Below are 20187 nucleotides of genomic sequence, written 5' to 3'. Positions count from 1 at the left end.
GGGCCATTGCAAAAATTCCCATTCCATTTATTACCAGGGGCATCCTAATTATTCCCTCCCTCCATATCTCACCCAAAGACAGCCCCACTGTGTGCCAACAAATTCGAAGACTGTGGATTATAAGTAAGTTAAAGCAGCAAAAACTGCCCGCTCCATTATCCACATTATAACACACCAGATGGGGGTATTTACCTACAGAGATAATAGTGACCTCTTCTAGACATTGACTTCTCAATTTCCCCAGACTCTAATTGTTATCGTTTCATTCATGTTGAGCTAATGCTTTATTCCATGCCATAGTTCTTTGTATATGCATTTTTCAGATGTATTAAACATAAAGTATCTTCACAGAAAAAAATAAAAAAGGAGAGGGTGGTCCATTGGTCAGTGACAGAGGCCTGCGTATGTCTCTATTTGGTTCAAATGTTTCAGACCACCTTTTGTAATGTTTTATTAATGTGCATGGTGGGCACCAGTAATGCGGCGGAGAGACATGAATGAACACCACAGACAAGTGGGCAATGAGACAACAATAGAGCACATTCAGGTGTAATTGGGAAATTACTAGAACTCTGGAGGTCTGTTCCCAGTCACTGTAAACAATCCTGACTGAGATGGGACAACACCATGCATTGAAAACACATATAAATTCTTTACTTCGGAACATTGGAAGCTGCCATATACTGAGGTAACATCATAAACTGCATACACTTAAAGCACTCATGCAATTGTCATGCCCTTCAGAGAAGGAAGCCTCTTGCTGGGGCTGGCGTATCTGCTCCTGAGAACCATTGAATACAGAGATCCCATCTTAATCAAGGTGCAAAAGTTGCTCTGTGTGACATGAAGTTTAACTAGGGAGAAGGATATAACAGATGGTTTTTGGTCATTTGTGACAGGAGTCAGCCATAACTGATTTTAATATCAGAAACCACACAATTGTTTCCCTTCCATATGACTCACTCTCCGATCCTGCCAGTTACACCTGGACGGGAGTGAGATTGGGGATATTTTCATTACCCAGTCCTCATTAGTCACAGCTGCCCAGCAATGAACAACAAAAAAAAAAATTAATGGGATAGGTCTATCAAGGGCCAGGGAAATTGCTTCAGGGGCCAGATCTGGCACACAGGTGACCAGTTGCCCATTTCTGCTTTATAGCATTATTTACTAGTAGGATTTTATCTGAGAATTATGAAAATGATTTCAGAAAAGAAAGAAGAAAAGAAGAAAAAGGACTGGTACTAGAATACAGTGGTACCTCGGGTTACATACGCTTCAGGTTACATACGCTTCAGGTTACAGACTCCGCTAACCCAGAAATATTGCTTCAGGTTAAGAACTTTGCTTCAGGATGAGAACAGAAATTGTGCTCCCGCGGCACGGCAGCAGCAGCAGCAGGAGGCTCCATTAGCTAAAGTGGTGCTTCAGGTTAAGAACAGTTTCAAGTTAAATACGGACCTCCGGAATGAATTAAGTACTTAACCCAAGGTACCACTGTATGTGGCTTTCCTTCTGACAACTCAGTAAAAGAAGACTGTTCCAATGTGGGGTGGAGGGAGAGAGATAGTTGTTGCTCTCTTGATTACTCAAAATAAAGGGCTGTAGCTCTATGGTAGATTATCTGTTTTGCATGCAGAAGGTCCCAGGTTCAAACCCCACCATCTCCAGGGCAGGGAAGTGTCTATGGCTGGAAACTCTGGAGAACTGCGGCCAGTCAATGTCGCTGTTCCAAAACTAGATGGACAAATGGTCTGACTTGGTATAATATAGCTTTCTGTGTTACCATTTAAGTTAGCCCTTAATTAATAACTATGAGGACTACAATCTTAGTTCAGTGAATAAAGCAGGTTCGATTCATTTCAGCTTCCTGTGTTCTGAAGATTTGTGCTCTCCTTTGGTTTTTTGTCAAAAAGAAAATAGCTCACCACTCATTTGAAATGGAAAGCCTATTCCTCTCTCTCTCTCTCTCTCTCTCTCTCTCTCTCTCTCTCTCTCTCTCACACACACACACACACACACACACACACACACAGAACCACAAGAGGAAAATAACATTGTTTGTTTTAGAAACAGATCTCTGGCAAATTCTGTAATCCCCCACCCCTGTGTGTGTATACACTTTTGTAAAGTGAAACTTTTGTACTTCTTTCAGTTGAATGAATTCTGAAAGCACAATGCATCACTGGAAAATATAAATTAAACAGCCCTTTCTTTCTTTTTTTTAATCTCAAGGAGAACTGCTGCACTCCCAGTGCCCCCGGAGTAAAGATGTTTGCTGCAACAAGCTGGGAATTTGGTGTGTGTGATTTATTATAATGTGTCCCGCTTCTTGCCTTTTTGTTCTCCAAGCAGCATGGGAACACACCCAATCGAGCTACTTTGCATACTAATAAAGATTGCTGCCTGTAATTATTCAGCAGTTACTGTATTATCCCCTCGAGATAAATCATTCCGAGTTTATTTACTCTTCTTTGTTTCAGTTATTTTGAAGCTTTCATCCAGCGTGACTGGGTTTCTGGTACCAGGAATGCAATCTGTTTTCTTTTATTCCTTCTCTCTGGAAAAGGATGTAGCCCCCTCCCCCCCAAAAAGGTCTTATCTTTCTTACCATTCCTCTTGTGGGTGGAGTTTGGGTCCTGTCCAAATGATGAAAGAGGCATCTTTCTTTCTTACATTCTCTTGTGAAGCTAAGACAAGTGGATGACGAGGAAGGGCTGTGACTCGGTGGAAGAGCATCTATCTGCTTGGCATGCAGAAGATCCTAGGTTCAATCCCTGCCATTGCCAAATAGGACAGGGAGAGAACCATATGCATCCTATGATGTATCCATTGCTGGAAAGCAAACTGGTCCTTTGGAGCTCAGTATAATCTGTACTAGGAGAAGCCATGGTGCCCTCCAGATGTGGTTGGACCCTGCCTCCCAACTGTTAGAATTCCTGCTCCATGATTGCAGTCATGGGATTGTTGTCTATCACATAATGGTATATGTTTGGACACCACAAAGTGGGAAGTGATGGGGACGGGATGTTTGTATTACTGAGTTCCGTAAAGTGGGACTATTGCCCTTTGTTCTTTTCTCTTTGCTGTCTGATGCTAGAGAGAGAGGGAGCCATGTTGCAGTGCTCCGTGTGTGTTTATATGTAAATAAAGTAGATTAGCCAAAATGCTGAGTTGCTGAGGTCTGTCACGAAAAGCTGCAAAGACTCTACAGATCCCTAAGTGTGCTGATGTTTGTTGGCATTGGTCGCTGTGATGTTTGGGCAGAAGAAAGCTTTTGAAGCTCTCAAATGAACGGCCAGGAGGGAGGGAACATGCCAGTTGGGCATGTGTCTCTGCCAGGGTCCTACTCAAGTGTAGGCTGAACTCCTGACACCATCATCCCTGGTTGACTACCCTAGTCTACTCTGACTGGTAGCTGTTCTGTAGGGTTGAGGCAGAGGTCTCTGCCAAACCTAGCTGGAGATACTGTGGCCAATGAGTGGCCAGTTTTGCTAGTGAACCCTGAGCCGGAGATGGTAGGGTGTAGGGACAGAGCAGACACCAGCACTGATGGGTTATGCCAGTGCACTGTGGGTGCTAGGTGATGACACTAGCTCTACATGCATGAACCTTCTCAGCAATGATTCTGGTACCAGGTTTTTAGTGCAGTGTCTGAAAAATGAAATGAAAACTGGCAAGTCATTACTTTCAGTTTTGCCTCTTTCACAAACCTAAAAGGTGGTCTTGGGTGAGTCACCTTCTCTGAGCTCTCCATCTGCAATAAAAGGATAATAAAACCGTCCCATCTTGCAAGGATGTTGTAAGTATTAAAACAATGTGATATATGGTGAGTGCCACAAACCCTCCAAGGTTTCAGTAATATCCATTGTTCCTATTTCTTCTCCAATGGAATGGAGAGATGTGTCATCGAGTGCTGCACCAAAATCTGTCCTCCAGTTTCTCCAAAGTTTTATTCACCCCCAAAAGAAGCTTCCATTTTTCTGGATAATGCTCAGAGCATTTTAGGATATGTTTTATTATAATTTTGGTGGGTGTGGGATATTCAGCTTGCTTTATCATGGTGCTCAGTGGGTGACTTTCTTCCTGTTAACACCTTTCTCCAGCAATCTGCAGCCTCCCTAGCTGCCCAGACTTCATGATCTGAGAAAGCCCCACGGGAAGAGTTGTCTTCCACGTGACCTTAATTGAAGTATGGGCAGCCAGTACACTGCAGAGTGCATACCACTGGTGAATTGATTCATATAATGAAAGGAAATGGCCTCTTGGTTACCTCAAAAGTAAGAAAGCAGCAGGGGACATTTTTTCACTTTCAGTGGCAATGCCTTCTGGCATCTAAATGTTGGACTGCCATTTTTTACTTCAGCAGGACAGGAAATATTCCTTCTTCTTTCCCCATCTGGGTTTCACCTGTTTCTTATGGTTCTCACCTCTCTGTGCACTCAGTGATCAAATGTAGCCCCACCAATGGAAACAATGGCTGATCATACTGCTGGCTCCAATAACTCATTTTTTTAAAATAAAAAATGCTGCCTTAATTGCTTACATTACAGAACTGTCAGGTCTGGAACATTTGTACTCTCAAATCAACTTTCCAATTAATCTTTCCCCCTTTCTATTAGAGAGTTTTTGTTGTGGTGTAATTGTCACTGGGGGGAGGGAGCAAGAAGTGAAATAAAATGCTTGGGCGATGATACCGGGGGCAAAAGGACCCGGCAACTAATGATGGGACCATTAGCTCTGACATGTTCTTTTTAAAAATAATATAATCTAGAATGTAAGGCAATTATATGATCTCTTCAGCTCCTTTTTAGGAATCTGCGTTAGATTTCTGTAGCCTGTGACAAATGAACATCTTGCAAGTGGGTACTTGTAGCTGCCATGTCTTACTCTTGGATGGAGTCCTTCTTATGACCCTAAGTAGCATCACCATCCTTTTTTTCTGAACTAAAAAACAAAGCAATAAAGGCAAATCTGAACCACACAGACTTCTGTGAACTGCATTGGCACTCTCCTCCATGAGGTACTGTATCTCTCAGAAACTAAAAATATCTGGAAAAGTGCCTCCGTTCCCATATACTACCCTGGGAATTAAGTTAAATGGAAGGAGCTCTCCAGATGGTTCCTTTGTTGTCATAGGTAGAGAGGAGGAGTCAGTGGGTCCATGAAAGGAGCTTTTTGGTGATTCCCCAACCCCCCGGCACTACTGCAAATTCAGAACTCCCTCCCTAAAGTGGTGTGTCTGGAACCATCTCTGTACAGTTTCCATTGCTCCTCACCACCATCCATGAGCATCTGTTGACTGAAGCAGCTGCCCCACTTTGCCTAACAATAGGGCCCAGATTCTCTTTTGCACTCACACATACTGAAGACACTGAAGCTCTTGGCACCACAGCCTTTCTTCCCACCATGCCCCTCTCCAAGACTTCCCTTGATGAATCTGTACCCTTGTTTGCAACTCACCATCCTCCTTTAGGATAATTATAAACATCAAAAGAGGTGCCTTTATATATATATAAAAAAACCCTCACTATAAACCAATATTTCCTTATTTCAAAGTCTGATTCAATTATGAACACACCATAACTCGTGGATGATTAAATTGCAAATTGTGGGTGTCCACTAGGCAAGCAGATGTATTAAATTTGTTTGCTGCTATAATTCACCTTTCCAACCACGCGGTATATTTTTCAGGACCACTCAAGGATGTAGTTGCCTTGCCTGAGGTTTCTTACGTCGTCTAGTATTTATGGTGCATCTGATATACAGAATATCTTCTTCAAGGAGACACACATACATCACTTGAACTTTAGCACATATTACATTGTCCTAATGGAAAACTGTTATAGGAGAATGATTTTTTTCTCTCCCATTTCCCCATGCACTTCCTCACATCTGAGCACAGCTTTTTTAAAAATAAAAATGTCCTCATTTATGTTTTATTGGAACATGAACCTTTTGGTTTATTTCTCACCAAAGTTGTGCTCTTACAAAAGAAAACTCATTTTCTTTTGGGGAAGATGGAACAGGTGATAATATTTATAAAGACAGGGTTGAAGTCATCATCATCAGCATGCTTTAGTTTTCATCTTAAAATGCATCTGAACAAAACAGAGCATCAACTACTTCATCTGCAGCTCAGCAGGTGAGGGGAATTGCTTTGTAGCTAGTTTGGGGGAGAGAGTTGAGATTGAGAGTTCACCATTCCTAACTGCATCTGGGCTCTGGTGGGAGGCGCACCAGTAAAGGATTTAGGACCAAAATCTTTATTATATTTCTTAAATAAAAACAGAACAGCCACATGAAATTCCTTTCCCCACCCAGATATGGCTAAGTCCAGTGCCAAATAGTGTATGTTTACCAGATTTTTTTCAATGAATTGGGGGACACTTTTTTTTTTTTGAAGCTGAGTAGCAACAGGGAGTCAGTAATGGGGATGGTGAGGCAAAAGACCCTGGGCCCAAGCACACATGCATATTGTATAAAGGTGCAAAGCCCTTCTTTTGCACCCTGTGAAACATAAATGCACAGAGTTTTTTAAAAACGGCAATGGTGTGCTGCCCACCCGTGACACCCGAGCCTCCCCCGATCTCCTTCCCCGTTCCCCATTGTTTTGACTGATCGGGGTAGGCTCAGGAATCGTGGGCGGGAGACTGTTGCCCAGTTTTTTTAAAAAAACCTCTGCACATTTATGTTTCACAGAGTGGCAGAGAAACTGTGCACCTTGCACGCCTCCCAGGCAACCGCCACCCACTCATGACTCCTGGGCCTCCTCCAATCTGTCAAAACAAAAGGGGAAGGGGGGCAGGAGATCTGTACCGCCAGACGTCCCTGGTTTCCCTTCGGCAGTGGCAGTGGCAGCGAGCAGCTCCTGAAGCCAACCAAAGCCAACTGGGTTACCAGGCTGGCTCTGGGCTGCTGAGACTGCCGCTGCCACATTTCCCGGGGACAGATTTGCATATCTGGGGACATTCCAGGAATGGAATTTGTCCGGAGACAGATTGCAAATCCGGGGACTGTCCCCGGGAACTGGGGACATCTGGTAACCCTAAACTAGTTTCTCTGCCATGAAACAGTGTGAACAGGTATGTGAATCTGAACATGTGAGATGTTTTATCTCTGCAGATCATGGCATAAGTAAAGGTTGATATAACTTAAATATGACACGAGATTCTCCAACAAATTGAATGTGTAAGTGCAGGATAGGAAGGGGTCAATGGGCTCATCCCCACTCTCCCCCTCATGTGATAGCGATTGTGTTTGTGTGTAAGAATGATTGAAGTGGGTTCAGTCATCATGTAGCATCATTCTGAGGGGCATCCTAGGGGAAATTGTGCCTGTCGTGGGCTCTTCAGTTCTGTCAGGATCTGCTTTGCCAGCTCCAGACAGAGGTGGAGGAAGGAGGAGAAGAAGCAGGGTTTGGCAGTTGCTGGAAGGCTGACATGCATGGGTAGACCATGGATGTTCTCCACTTGTGACTCTGTATGTTGGAGACGGGGAAGCAGATCTCACCCCTCCTGCAGAGCACAGACCCTCCTTAGGGAGGGGAAGAAGACTTTGGTCAGCCAGAGGGAGGAATTGGGCAGGAGGAGGGGGTGGCAGAGGTAGAGTCAGAAAGGCAAGACACAAACCCTTGTGACTGAGAACCTGGCGTTGCCTTCATAGGTGGGAAGAGAAGCACCTGCCCAGATGGAGTGCATATGCGTAGATTTCCCATAGAGTGAGAGAGTCCCATGAGTGAACTCATCCCACCTCATCTTTAAAAACTTGGCAGGAGGACCACGTTAACTGTTAGAACTTCTCCATATCTACTGTTTAATTTTCAACCTATTGCCTTGTGTCAAGGTTTTGGGAATTATATCCATCCCCTGGTGGCAGCAAAAAGCAGAGAAAACAAGGTAGAGTCCTTTTTAAAGAGTTTATTCATTCATAATAGTGAGAGACAAAAGAATGCAGTATGCCCTGATAATGGCATTGCTCCAACTGAGCCCCTCCTCCCTCCTTCCTAGCAACAGCATTTCCCTTTGCGGTGGCCACTCGTGGTCAACTGTCTCTGAGTCCTTTGTTCCTGCACCCTTAGCAAACACCTAGTTCTGGGAGAAGGGGGGTCAGAAATACACACCAGTGACAACGTGTCAGCTGGCTGCTCTGCCTCTCCTCCTCCCCTCTCCTAACACCTCCCAACTCTTCTGTTCGCCTGTCTCTGTGCTGTGACCCTCCTCAAACCCCTGCTGCCAATCAAAACTGCTTCCCTCTCCTCTGGAAGCATCAGAAGAAGGGGGGGGGAGATCTCCACCATTCCTCCTCCTCCATCTTGTCTGTCCCCTTCAGTCCAGTCCCTGACACCTTGCTTGTGCATCTTGGAATCTTCTGGATGTTGTTCTTGTTGCTAAGTCTGTACTGCTACTAGCCTGCATGAATATCTCTTCCTTTATTCACAAGTAAAAGCCACCATTGTTGTGTTTTGGGACAGAACCATCCCAAACATCAGTATAGAAAAATGGGTGAGAGGCACATTTCAACTCAGCCCTGTTCCATAATGAATACTGAGGAGGCCCATATATCCTCAATCGAGGGGACCATCAAAGCCCCTCCCACCACTGATCTTAAATAACAGGCAGCTTGGTATGGGATGCAGTGCTTTGGCAAACACTCAGGTCCCAGACCCTAATAGCAACACTTTAAATCTTTCTGGGAAGGTAATTGGCAGCCAACCTACGGAATGAATTGGCTTTTGCTTTTGCTGCCCTCATCTGAATGTTATGAATTCAAAGCTATCCTCTTGTAATATCAAACTGCTTAAAGGGCAGGAGGTTTTTCTAAACTGCACATTTGGGAAACATTGCCATTTTTGGCTCTGGATTCCAGAGAGGCAAATGGGAATGAAAAGGCGTCGTTCTCCATATTGACAAGGCGAGAAATCTCCTAAGCATGCCTGGCCTACTTTTTCTTCCTTCTCTCAGGTTAAAGGCATCAGATTGTTTTGGATGTCTTCTCTAGAGAACTTAACATTTGCTTTATCTCTTTTGGTTGTTGTTGTTGTTTGTCTTTTATATAATTGCACTAGATAATATTGCAAAGTCGTATAAAATTAAAATCAAGTTTGAAATAGGGTTTGTTAATTACAGCATTTAACTGTTGTGGTTATTGTTTCCTAGGAGATTAATGAGGTGAATTATTGTAACATAATTAGACTACAGTATATCTAATCTCTTACATACCCTTGTGGTTTACTGTTATTCAAGTATCACTTGAAGGTTAATTTCACTTAGCTGGTGTATGCTTGACTTTGGCAACACACTTTATATTGAAATACGTTTATAATTATATTTGAAAGTCGTTAGGCAACAGCTTTGCCAAAATTATCATTGTAAACCGCACTGATAGAGGTAAGGATATTATAAACTGTGCAATCTACACACACAAACATTCTTATAAAACTCAGAGGGACCATATGCTATCAGCAGGATCACAATGAGATTCATGAATGCATTCTGAGAGCAGTTCTGCTTTGCCTTGCCTGTTTCGATTGTCCATCGTGATATATTGCAATCATTCAGAGAACCCAAGTTGGAGAGAAAGAGAATTCCATTAGATGGGTTGCAAAGGATATAATTTTTATGTGCTAAATTACAAATCCAATAACCCCCCCCAGCCGCCCTAAAAATGTTTTTAACTGCAGCTCCCCCCCCACCCCAAACCCTTATAAGTTACTGAATTCCTCATTCCACAATGAGAGGCTTTGGGCTATTAGAATGGAAGCACTGTTAGTTTTCTGTAGTACCACTTCAGAGGTTGTTATTATCTTACCCTATTTTGAATAGCAATATATGGTATTACAGCTAAGAGTCAAGATAAGGCCAAACATTCATCACAGTCAAACTTCTCCCCCCCCCCCCCCAAAGGAACCAATCAACCTATGTTGTCATTATTTTAATCCCAGGAATGCAGCATCTGCTTCCTCCCTCACCAACCTCTTTTTTCACACCAAATCAACCTGTCTCCATCGTAAATTCATGCTTGCTATATTTCCTTTCATGCTGACTTCAGCAAGATATTATAAGGAATAGCTGCACTTTGGGGAGAGGGATACTGCTTATTATTTGCTTATATGATGATTTCCGTCAACTCGCAGTATATGATACACAGTGCGTGTGGCTGGCTTTTAATTTGTGCGCAGTTGAGTTCAGCTTGTCTCCTTATTCTGGCTGTCAAAGGGCATTCATCAAAGGAGAGGTCTGCATGGAAATCCCACAAGGGATCCCAAGGTGTTCTTTTAGGAATAAGTGAGGACACACAGACGTTCCACCACTTTTATCAAAGCTCCTTTGGCTTCCCATGAAATGTAGTATATCTTGTGGAAGCCATTTACCCATCTTGCCTGCTACTCACTCTGGTAATTGTTGTTGCGTGCCAAGGCCCTGTGACCTGCAGTACCCTAGTGGATAATAAACACACGGACAGAAGTTTTTAGGTTTATGGGTTCAAATAGGCCACAACTTTATTGGCTACATGTGGGAGCGGTTTGGCTTAGGCATTGGGTGAAGCCAGGCTATATCTTGACTCCCACCCATCTGCAAGGAGTCCATCTAAGGGTAAACCACCAATAGGGGGAGCCCTATGACTTACATCCAATAGGGGCACCCATAGGGGTCCCTGTTGGGGTTGTGGCATGGCCCTAGCCCACGTCTGGGCATCAGACAGAATCCACACCCCCAGATCCCTTTAACAGGATACCTTTCATGAGGAGGGGCAGGCAGAGGCTACAACCTCCCCTCCATTCAAACAAAGGCTTACCCAATGCCTAACCTCACAACGTTTTTATGATTGCTACAAGGTAGGCGAAAACCAAATGGCTGGTGCCAATTTGCCAAGTGGAAAAAAAATCCTACCTGGCCCCAACAATATGGCGGCCGACATTTGTCCATAGCAAGGTCGTGTTATAGCAAAGCATAAAAAAGAGGGTGGGTTGGGAGATCTGGCAATGGGAGAGAGAGGAGGGCTCCCCAGCCATGTCACAGATTAAATTCCTGCTGCCACACCTCCAACCAGTGCTGATTGGACAGCAGGGCCACCCCTGGGCAGGGGCCTGCCCAGTACCAGTGACATGGCCAGGACAGCAACAAGGGGGCGCATCAATCTCCCCCCTCCCTCCGCTGGGTCACTGCAGGGGACCAGATGCCTGGCCGCAACGTCGAACACCAGAAAAGGTGAGCAGACAAATTGCCTAGTGTTTTAACCAGGGTCCTTTCTAAGATGAGAAGTGCCCTTCTGGATCAGGTTAAAGCCTGTCTAGCCCAGCGCCCTGTTCTCATAGTGGCCAGCCAGATCCCCCAAACAGGACCTGAGTGCAACAGCAACTTTCTGCACTTGTAATTCCCATTGACTGGTATTCAGGGGCATACTGCCTCTGACAGTGGAGGCAGAGCAGTGTTTCCCAATCTTGGGTCTTCAGCTGTTTTCAGACTACAATTCCCATCATCCCTGACCACTGGTTTTGCTAGCTAGGGATGATGGGAGTTGTAGTCCAAAAAAAGCTGGAGACCCAAGTTTGGGAAACACTGATAGAGCATAGCCATAATGGCTAGCCGGTCATTGATAGCTCCTCCATGAATTTGTCTAATCTTCTTTTAAACTAATCTAGGATGCTGGCCATACCTACAGCCTGTGGAAGCAAGCTCCATAGTTTAACTATGCGTGTGTGAAGAAGTGCTTTCTTTGGCTCTCCTGAATCTTCCAGTGTTCAGCTTCACTAGATGGTCCCGAGGTCCAGTATTATGAGAGAGGGAATGGGGGGAAATATTCTCTGTATCCAATTTCTTCATACCAGGCATGGAGATTGAACATAGTCATCGTGACTACTAGCCACTGATAGTCTTATCCTCCATTAAATGTCACGTGAAACTATTTGTAGTATCTGATCTTTAGCATACTGATTTTTGGCCACTGGTCCATGCTAAATAATTGTTGTTGTTGTGCTTGTGCCTTGCATTAGCCATCAAGGTGCAATCCATTGTTCTTTTCCTTTGGCACTAAGGTAGATGAACAGGGCTCAGGTGGAGAGGTATCAATGACTGGCAGATGGGAGAGAACCACAGCGTTGTGATTAAAGTAGCTTCTGAAGGTTAATTTCACTTGGCTGGAACATATTTTGACATTGGCAGGGAACCTTATATTAGAATATGTTTTTAATTATATTTGAAAGTCATTAAGTGACAACTCTGCCTAAGTGATTGTGCAGCTCTGCCCCATTTGGTTTATTTTTTAAAGCCTTTTATAACACACCCACCTCAAAGCAGGGCCACTGAAGTATGTAGCCTTCAGTACTCCTCAAAGTGCATAACATGCCATTAACAGGATTCAGTCAGTTTCCGTTTCTCCCCTTTCCAATCTTAAATTTTGTTCTGCATCAATTTGTGGTTATTATTTTTAAATGTCAATGTGAAAATTTGTATGCGTTTGTATGTGTGTTTCCTTTAACAGAAACATTTTTAGACAAAATTTTGTCCCTCATGTGCATTTTTGTAATCAACTTCCCATAACATTTTCTAGTTTATTACAGTATTCTGCGCACTTTTATTTGCCTGAAGTCTTCACTAATATCCACATCTCTGTATGCATTCTTTGGTGAGATTACTACTGTTTCACAAAATCCAGAGACATGTGAAATTTGTAGGCGAGCTGTGCTTCGCTTTGGCTCAGGTCAGAAAGTGCAAATTTGGTAAGTTCACATTAAAGGCCTGGGCTCCTTTAGGAGCAGGGGTAGGATAAGACGCAAACCAGGCAAATTTCTCCCCCATCTCTGCCTGATCCAGAAATATAACTAGACTTATCAGTACAACCCATCTTGCTTCTCTTGAAGCTCCTTTTTTATTACCAAAGTCTGCCTTTCCTCCAAAGAACCCCAATGTAGGTATGTATAACATTCCCTGAATTATATGGGCCACATCTGCACTATACATCTAATGCTGTGTCATGTCACTTTAAGCAGTCAGGGCTTCCCCAGAGAATCCTGGGAGCTGTAGTTTGTTAAGGGTGCTGAGTATTGCTGGGAGAGTCCTTGTCCTTTCACAGAGCGGCAATTCCCAGAGTTCCCCAGGAAGTGGCATTGTTTGTTCCCACTCTGGGAATTGTAGCTCTGTGACCGGAACTTGGGTCACCTAACTCTCAGCACCCTTAACAAATTACAGAACCCAGGATTATTTGGAGGAAGCCACAGCTGTTTAGAGTGGTATGATATCCCTTTAAATGTATAGTGCAAATGCCGCCCCGCCCCCCGGAACTTTCCTTCTGGTTCTTTATTGGCCCTATTCCACTAGCCTGCACTTACCACCAAGTTCATTGTTGTTGTTGTTGTTTAGTTGTTTAGTCATGTCCCACTCTTTGGGACCCCATGGACCAGAGTACGCCAGGCACTCCTGTCTTCCACTGCCTCCTGCAATTTGGTCAAACTCATGTTAGTAGCTTCGAGAACACTATCCAACCATCCCGTCCTCTGTCATCCCCTTCTCCTTGTGCCCTCAATCTTTCTCAGCATCAGGGTCTTTTCCAGGGAGTCTTCTCTTCTCATGAGGTGGCCAAAGTATTGGAGCCTCAGCTTCAGGGTCTGTCCTTCCAGTCAGCACTCAGGGCTGATTTCCCTGGAATGGATGCGTTTGATCTTCTTGCAGTCCATGGGACTCTCAAGAGTCTCCTCCAGCACCATAATTCAAAAGCATCAATCAAGTTCACTGTTAGAGAGACTTATAAGGAGAGCTTTTCCTGGATCCAAAAGGCTCATGTGGTCCATATCTTGCTTCCTACAATGGCCAAGCAGTTGGTTCTGAGAAGGCTACAAGAGGGCACAAATGCCTTTAACAAATAACAATTCCCAGGATTCTTTGGGGCAACTATGATTGTAAAGGTGGTATGACCCTGCTTTAAATGTATAGTGCAGATGAGACAATTGCTACCCCAATTGAAGCTCTTTATGATTCCCACTTGAAATGTGGTCTTTGCGAAGGCATTTGGCTGCCTGGAGATTGAATGATACACCCTTGCCCACCACCACAGGCCCAACATGTTCAAAACTCTCCTTGCACTACGGCTTCATAGTATCTCCTCCTCCTCCTGAGCCAGATGCAACTCTGCTTCTGCCGTCCAGTCCAGTATCCTGTTCTCACAGTGGCCAGCCAGAGGCTTGTGGGAAATCTGCAAGCAGAATTCAAGCAAAAGAGCACTCTTCTCTCCTGCGGTTTCCAGCCAGTGGTATTCAGAAGCATTTCTGCTTCCAACTGTTTTGCTGTGCAGAAACATATGATTGAAGATGATGAGAGCTACACTGTAGACTATCCAAGAAGCAGATTGAAGGATTCCTGGAGAGAGTGTCATTCCAAACATATTGAAGAGGGGTGCCAAACATTTCTGGGAAAGTGACACATTTTGATCGAAGCGCGGAGGAAATTGCAGCGAAATGTGAGTCATTTTGGCTCAGTCCGAATCTAATCCAAAGAATGTGGAATGATGAACTGGCCTGTGAACTTCTGAATGTGTCCACTCATCCTTTGAAAATGCTAACATGCTCTAATTCAGGAGAAGCCAACGTGGAATGGTCCAGATGACATCCATCATCTACAACCATTGACCATGTTGGCTAAGGCTCGGGAGAGTTGTAATCCTAGTACATACTGAGGGCAGAATGTTTGCTATCTCTGACCTAGAAAATCCCTCTTAGAATCATACACTTGTAGTGTGGGGCTTGAACACACAACCTGAGTTTAAGAGTTTCATGTTATACCAACAGAGCTGGATTAGACCAATGACCCACTTTATTCAACCTTTTTTCCTACTTTTTGGAAATGATTGCAGACCTCCTACTCTCAAAAAGGGTCTTATCTCTCTTACCGTTCCTCTTGTGAGTGGGTGGAGTTTGGGTCCTACCCACATCATGGAAAAGGCTTATTTCCATCTTGCATTCTCTCATGAAATTGAAACAGGTGGGAGACTGTAGCTCACTGGAAGGGCATCTGCATGCAGAAGGTCCCAGGTTCTATCCCTGGCATCTGCAGGTAGGGATTGGAAAAAAACCTGGTGTCTCAATTGCTGGACTGTGCAGTTTAAAAATACAGTATGTTGCCATATTCCAAGACAGAGGAGCATTGGCCCTTTTGAGCTTGGTATCTCTACTCCTAGGTTAGCCAGCATGGTTCCCTTCAGATGCAGCTGGACTTTACCTCCCATCATCCCTGATGGCCACATTGGCAGGATTGATGCGAGCTGGAGTGACTACATTGACTGCTCCTTCCTTAGTTAGTCTACGGTTTAGAATTTTAGGTTCCTGCTTTCAACGTTCTTAGAATCTGTGTGTGTGTGTGTTTTGAGTGGGGAGCATTGTATCAGTTGCTACTTCAGTCCTCTTCAGCACTCTCCTATCTACTTACTAAAGTGTTACAGATCCTGCCAAGGGCTTTCTGTTCCTCTTCTGACAGATTTCTTGGTTGTAATTCATCTGGGCCTGGAGCTTTGTCGACTTCTAATAGCTCTAATTGCCTAATTAAAGTATCGGCTGTGGTTACAACTCTGAAGCCTTTCAAAGACTGTGTTTTCTCTCGCTCCCCTCCTCCTAAAGAAAGGAAACGTATTTCAGCGTTGCGGTCTCTACTTATTCTGTATGTCTTTTGCAACCTATAGTTAATGCTGCTAAGCCTCATTTGACTTAAATGACTTGCTTCTCCGGCTAAAAGTGGTTATAGGGTTCAGAGTAGAATTGAACTCCATAAGACTGCAACAGTTCTGCAGTTAGGAAAAGGCATGTGGATATTTAAGCAGAGACATCACCTTGCCAACAAAGGTCCGTATAGTTAAAGCTATGGTTTTCCCAGTAGTGGTGTATGGAAGTGAGAGCTGGACCATAAAGAAGGCTGATCACAGAGGAATTGATGCTTTTGAATTATGGTGCTGGAGGAGACTCTTGAGAGTCCCATGGACTGCAAGAAGATCAAACCTATCAATTGTTAAGGAAATCACCCCTGAATGCTCACTGGAAGGACAGATCCTAAAGCTGAGGCTCCAATACTCTGGTCACCTCATGAGAAGAGAAGACTCCCTGGAAAAGACCCTAATGTTAGGAAAAATTGAGGGCACAAGGAGAAGAGGACGACAGAGGACAGGATGGTTGGACAGTGTTCTCGAAGCTACAAACATGTATTTGACTAAGCTGCGGGAGGCAGTGGAAGACAGGAGTGCCTGGCGTGCTCTGTTCCATGGGGTCACGAAGAGTCGGACACAACTACCTGAGATGTGTGGAAATGTGCAGTGCTACAAAGAACACAAGAATATAAAGAGCCCTGTTGGTTCAGGCCAAAGGCCCATCCAGTCCACAATCCTGTTCTCACCATGGCCTACCAGATGCATCAGTGGGAAATCTCAAAGCAGGACCTGAGTGCAAGAGCCTTCTCCCCATGTGTGATTCTCAGCTGCTGGTATTCAGCGCCACATTGCCTCCAACACTGGAAGAAGTACATAGTCAATATGACTTGTTGTCCTATCCTCCATAAAATCATTAATTAATTGAAGGAAAAGCTCTTCAAAGGCCAGTTTTCAAATCTGCCATGAATGCCGTAGGAGAATAAAGGCAAATAAATGTGCCAGTAAGTGCATGTAGCACACTTTCCCCACATGTGTCTTTATTTCCATTGATATTTCTGTCTTCATGTACGCTGGTAAGACATGCATCTAAAAGGGCAGAGATGAGATCTTTCAAAATGCAGATCTGAACCACTGCTGCACACTGTAGGCATACTATTATCTGCAATCGGATTAACTGTGCATCACATGGGAAATATGAGGCTGCCTCATATTGGTCCACATAGCCTGCAACTGTCTGTTCTGACTGGCAGGGCTACAATTTATCTCAAAGGATTTAAAAACAAAAACAAAACAGTGACAAACAGATCTGGAAATGGGGAGAACTGAACTTAAACTTGGAATGATGCAACGGGAAGGGAATTAATTACATTCTTAAATCTAACCACAACAAACAGCACACCAAATACGCTTGCTTTTGTGGAACCTTAATTGCAGTGCATGCAATGGATGTAGGTTGGAACGAAAAAGGAGTTCTCCTTACATCCCAAATTATGAGAAAGGGAGGATTGTGTGAATGGAATTTGCTCATCTATCCTCTCTCTTTTTTCAGGGGGGGCAGGCAAGTGCTCAAGTTTCATTACCTGCTCATCTTCTGTATTTCCTTTAATCACAAAATGGAATGGAGGAAAGTCATTCCAGCTAAGCCATCATTTCAGGCGGCTGACAGTTTGGGCCCTGAACACTGTGTCACCTTCTTTCTTAAACTCGCTGTGATAAATTATGGCAGGTTGAACTTTACACTCTTTTGTCCAGATATTTTATTATTGCTCCTTATCTTGGACCTTGCCTGCATAAAGGTGTGCTACTGGAACATATGAGCCTTCAGCACATTGCTTCACTTTGGCTGATCACCTGCAGAAAATTATGGGTGGAATCCAGCAAAAAGTTCCTGAAAGCGAGGTTTTGTTCCTCTGAGATTGTCAAAATCTGTGCTGTCAGCAAAGGAAGCTTGAGTCCTGTATACCAAAGTTAAAGCATTCTTGACTGTCTTGTTTGATATGAAACATCTTAAAGGGACTCTTGAGTTTTAAATATATTGGTTTCCAATTCAAATTCATATTTGTAGTCAAAACAGTCATTCAAGAGAGGGAGCTATTGGCTATTCTGCCCTGCATTTGCCATATGCAGAACTGCTTTCATTCTGCTGCAGTTCACCTGCCACAAAACTACTCTATTCTTCTTATTGTCTACTGTGGCAAGATTATGGTCTTGAAAGACCTACATTGGCTCCCAGTACATTTCCGAGCACAATTCAAAGTGTTGGTGCTGACCTTTAAAGCCCTAAATAGCCTCGGTCCAGTATCTGAAGGAGCGTCTCCACCTCCATCATTCTGTCCAGACACTGAGGTCCAGCTCCGAGGGCCTTCTGGTGGTTCCCTCACTGCGAGAAGCCAAGTTACAGGGAACCAGGCAGAGGGCCTTCTTGGTAGTGGCACCTGCCCTGTGGAACACTCTCCCACCAGATGTCAAAGAGAATAACAACTACCAGACTTTTAGAAGACATCTGAAGGCAGCCCTGTTTAGGGAAGCTTTTAATGTTTGATGCATTACTGTTTTTTCATATTTTGTTGGAAGTCACCCAGATGGGTGGGGTATAAATAATAAACAATAAATTATTTATTATTGTTAATATTATTATTATTAAATTTATATAACTTACGTAAATTACATTGCCATTATGTAATTTCACCCCATTTACTGTATTTCACTGCAAAGGAAATGCAATGCAACAGTATGTGGGGGTGGGTGGGGACAATTAGTTACGTATTGTGTGAGAGTGCTGTTGTGCTTGGGTCCTATTTGCTGGTCTCCCATAGACGTTTGGGTAACCACTATTCAATCAGGATGCTGGAATAGATAGGCCATTAGCCTGATCTGGCGGACTTTTCTTATATACTTATGCACAGAACAATGAAGTTTTGGAATGACTGAAGTCTCATCCTCCTGAGACAGACTCCTATTCTTTTGCTTCCAATGAGATGTCTGTCTTTTTTAGGATAGGCACAATTGTACTTAACAAGGGATGCACACATACTGTAGAAGCTGTGTAGGACACCAGCATCCCATCAGCACCAGAAGGATGCCCTGTAACATCTGAAGGAAATAAAGCCTGCCGCTCCAATGCAAGGAATAACAAGACAAGCAGATTTGTGCCTTCTTCTCCTTCTTTTAATGAATAAATTATCTTCCCATTTGTTATTTATCTTCTTTTTTTTTAAAAAAATATCCCAAGTACTTCTACTCATAATTATGGCAATTCATGTTTTTGCAGAATATTGGCACCTGCTGCATCTAGGATAATAGCATCATTCAAATCCCTACAGTAGAAAGAATAGAGGGCTCAGCTAATTTCTATCTGGAAATGGTTGAGTTCCTAGCAAAGCTGCCTGATACAATCCATATGCATTGTAGACCAAACGGGAGTGATGGATATCATTATTTTTGAAATGTTTGGGAAATTAACAGACAAACAGCAGATGTTTTCCTACATCAACAGGGCAGTGGTCACATTGCAAGGTGAGGATATCACAAGTATTGTAGCATTTGTTGTTGTTGTTGTTGTTGTTTATCTTTTTCACTTCTTCTCCCACCTCACTCACCCAGCCGTTGGAGAATTCTGCCTTCTACCCTTAAAATATTCAGTGTAATGACCGTTCACATTCTCTGCACAAGATTCAGAGGTATTAATGCTGAAAACCACAGGAGGAGAGCTTGGTCTTGTGCTTGGATCCTGCTCGCCAGTTTCCCAGAGGCATCTGCATGGCCATTGTGAGAAGAGAATGCTGGACTAGATGGGCCATAGGCCTGATCCAGCAAACTCCAATACAAGGGAGGATTGTGAAAGGTTGGGTTGTCTCTGATGTTGGTCCTACTCAGAATAGATGCATTAAAATGGCTAAGCATGAATAAGTTATTTCAATGGGTCTACTCTGAGTAAACATTTGGCTATAACCTGATATTCTCCCTCAGGCTTAGGTTGTGGGGATGAACAAATATGTCAATTTTGGTTTCACCTAGTTTCTCACTTTTCCAGCCTTTTGTCCAGTTAACTACACCAGCATTGGTTCATGTTTTTTGTCAGCATTTTAATGCGCATTTCTCCAAACAGACACATGTTGCATACAGTTTTGCCAACTACACACTTCTAAGCATTTAAATGCACACCTTCCACTAATAAACACACTTTGCACACTTTTTTTGGGGGGTGTGTGTGTAGAAAACAGCATCACCAAATTTGGAGAAGTGTGGAATTTGAAGGATGAGTGTATTTTAGAATGTGTGATTTAAGTAGGTTTGCATCCCTACTTGGTTGTCATCCTGGCATGGACTAGGTTCATCTTGACCACGTTGTTTGCTTCTCATCCTCAGTTTTCCATCACCAGTAGTCTATACAGGATCATAAGAGCACTGGAAGCTGCCTTATACTATGTCAGACCACTGGTCCAGCCAACCAGTAGAAATCAGCAGAGTGGGACAGGCACGGCAGTGCAGCTTAATGGCCTTCTGAACAATGAGCATCACTGCTGGTTCCTGAGCAGGAAAAGGAGATGGGGTGAGGTG

At 43.7% G+C, this 20187-nt stretch overlaps 1 protein-coding gene and 1 long non-coding RNA gene across 16 annotated transcripts in view; both read left to right on the top strand.

Moving 5' to 3' along the window:
* The window catches only part of RBFOX1 (RNA binding fox-1 homolog 1), a 1477709-nt gene that overhangs the window by 211887 nt on the left and 1245635 nt on the right, over positions 1-20187 (top strand). The window lies entirely within an intron of this gene.
* On the top strand, positions 13072-18820 carry LOC309519230. Its single transcript, XR_014213758.1, has 2 exons — positions 13072-13231; positions 18623-18820. It is a non-coding gene; the product is annotated as an uncharacterized lncRNA (long non-coding RNA).

Source organism: Podarcis vaucheri, assembly GCF_965113315.1.
Source record: "Podarcis vaucheri genome assembly, chromosome: 14".
NCBI lineage: Eukaryota > Metazoa > Chordata > Lepidosauria > Squamata > Lacertidae > Podarcis > Podarcis vaucheri.
The sequence above is the reverse complement of the archived record's forward strand: the minus strand, read 5'-3'. Positions and strand labels throughout refer to the sequence as shown.